We start from the raw sequence: 2,937 nt of genomic DNA on the forward strand, positions 1-2,937 counted from the left end.
AATAAGCCTACTCCCGAGCCCAGTAATATAAAAAAAAAAAAAAAAAAACTAGTTAATATACTATTTTTTATTAGTTTTAAAAATAATTTTTTTAAACTTAATAATTAAAATAAGCCTACTCCCGAGCCCAGTAATATAAAAATAGGTAAAAATAAAAAGGTTAAAAATAATAAACCTTATGCTAAAATTAATGCTTAAAATAAAGTTATTTTTAACTTACCTAGTAATTTAATATTATATAATAATAAAAATCCTATAATTTTACTTATTTTTATTACTAGCTTAAGCTTAGTAAGTACTATAGTTAATTAAAGCTTTTAAACCTATAATAATTATAAAATTATTTTAATAACACCTAACTAGGTAGTAAAAAACAAGAAAAATAAAAAAATCCTTAACTTTAAAAATAATAGTACTAAAGGGCTTCCATAACTAAAAAATAATATAAATAAAAATAATAATAAAAAAAACATATTAACACTGCTTTCCCCTAAAAAATCTAACCTAAAATTATATAAAATTAATATAAAAAAAGGGGAGTAAGATCCTAATCCCAGACTTTTAACTACACAGGTTAAATTAAATAAAAAGGCTTAATATAACCACCTATATTAAAAGCAAGATTTAAAAAATTTTATAAATAAAAACCACCTAAAATAAAGGCCTTTTTTTAAAGTTTTTTATACTAAACTTTTTTACTAGCTAGTAAAAAACTTTATTAAATATTATATTTTTTTTTATTTAGTAATTTTTAAGCCTCCTGGACTATTATAAAAGGCACTAAGTAAAATTATTTATTAAAATTAGCTTTAAAAAAAACTAAAAAACTAGGTAAAACTTATAAAGTATTTATATAAAAACTAGTTTATAAAGGCTGCTAAAGTTAAATTTAGTACTTTTAAAAAACTTTATACTTTTAAAATTATTTTTATACTAAAAAGCAAGATTATTATATTACTTATATAAATATTTAAATATAAATTTAATATTACTAGTTATTTAAATAAATTTAAAGTATACCTTTATGCTAGGAAAGATTTTTAACCTAGTAACTATATTAATACTATAGTAATAACTTTTATTATTTAATTATTTTAACTTATAATAGCGCTTGTTACTTATTTTAACCTTAATATTATTTAATTAAATATTATTAACACCTTTATTTAAAGCTTTATAAATAAAAAAATATATATTAAAATACCACCCGGCCCCTGGCGTGTTAAAGGCAAAGTATTTAAATTAAATTAACCCTTATATAGCCTTAAATAATTACCATATATTTAATAAAAAAAAATATTTTTAATACTTTTTAAATATAGCTTTAAGCTAGTGTTAAAAAAGCCTTACCTTTTTATTATAAAGTATTTTATGGTTATTTTTTTTATTAATAATATACTTATTATAAGCAAAAAATTAGCTAAAGCTAAAAAAAAGGCTACTAACTTTATTAAATATATAAAGTATATATATAAATTATAAAATCTTGGTAAAATAAAGTAGTTTTTAAATATTAAAATTATTTATAATTATTATAATTAAAAAATCTAGTTACTTTAAGATTTTTATATTAATAATTTACAGGTTAAATATAACCTTATAGCACTAAGTAAAATACTAAAAATATTTTTACTTATTAAAAAATTAATACCTGCGCCTTTAAATTATATACCTATAAAATAAAATATTTTTTTATACTAATAACTTATTAACTTATTTTTTTATTTTATTATAATAACACGCCCTAACACTTTTAAAGTAGCTAGCAAGCTTGCTTAATATATAATATAGCTTATTAAAACTTATATTAAGGTAGTTAAGTATATTATTTAGTATTTTATTATAATAAAAAACCTAGAAATTAAATACTTGGCTAATACTAAAAAAATTATTACTATAATATTTAATACTTTTTTTAATAATAATTTTAATTAATATAACTTTAATAAATAGCTTATAAAGCTATTTAAAGGTTTAATTAACTAAAATACTTAAAAATAAAAAATAGTTATTATTTTTATTATTAAAGCTAAATTACTTACTATTACCAAGGAAGTAAAAAACCTTATATAATAAAAAAAACTTTTTAATATTATAAAGTTTAATTTAAAGGTTAAATTACGCCTTTTTTATAATAATACCTAAATTATATAATTACTTAACTTAAATAATTTTATATTTATTATATAACTTTAATATATTAATATTTACTATTACTAGCTTTGCAAGAAGTGTTAAAATAAAAAAATTAAAATTAATTAAATAAAAATAAAAAATTAATTAATAAATAACCTTACTAAACTTTTTAATAGCCCGCGCTATAAAATATTTATTTACTAACTTAGCCTTATTAAAATTAAAGCTATTTTTAATACCTAATATTAATATTTTTATTTTTTTAAGTATTAGGGGGTGTGTTAAATAAAAAGTAAAAATTTTTTAAATTTTTATAGTAAACTTAGTTAAATAACTTTAATTAACCTTTAAAAATAAAAAAAAAATTAACCTTTAACTTTAGCCGGATCTCACGGCCTAATTAAAAAATAAAATATAAAAAAAAAAAAATAAATATAACTTGAATTTTCCTGTATTTAGTTATTAAACTTTTATATTCTTATTTATCTTAAATCCTAAGAAATCTTATATTTTATTTACCCCTTAATTCTTATCCCAATCTCACATGACCAATTTCTGCCTGAGGCATCCGTAACTCCAAAAGTGATGCCATGCAAATGCTTCAAATGCTGCAAACTCTTGATCGGCCAACATCTCGGTCCAGAGTAGGCAGGCTCCAGCAACCTTGCTACGTCCTATATAACCATGGAATTAGACGCCGCCCCTTCAGCATATCATCATCGTGTCTAGCTGCCACCTTTGTTTGTTTATACAATTGTCCTTCCAATGAAAGCCACTCTCCCCCTGTGTGCGTTAGCCGCC

Source organism: Aspergillus mulundensis, assembly GCF_003369625.1.
Source record: "Aspergillus mulundensis strain DSM 5745 chromosome Unknown scaffold_5, whole genome shotgun sequence".
In the NCBI taxonomy this organism is placed as follows: domain Eukaryota; kingdom Fungi; phylum Ascomycota; class Eurotiomycetes; order Eurotiales; family Aspergillaceae; genus Aspergillus; species Aspergillus mulundensis.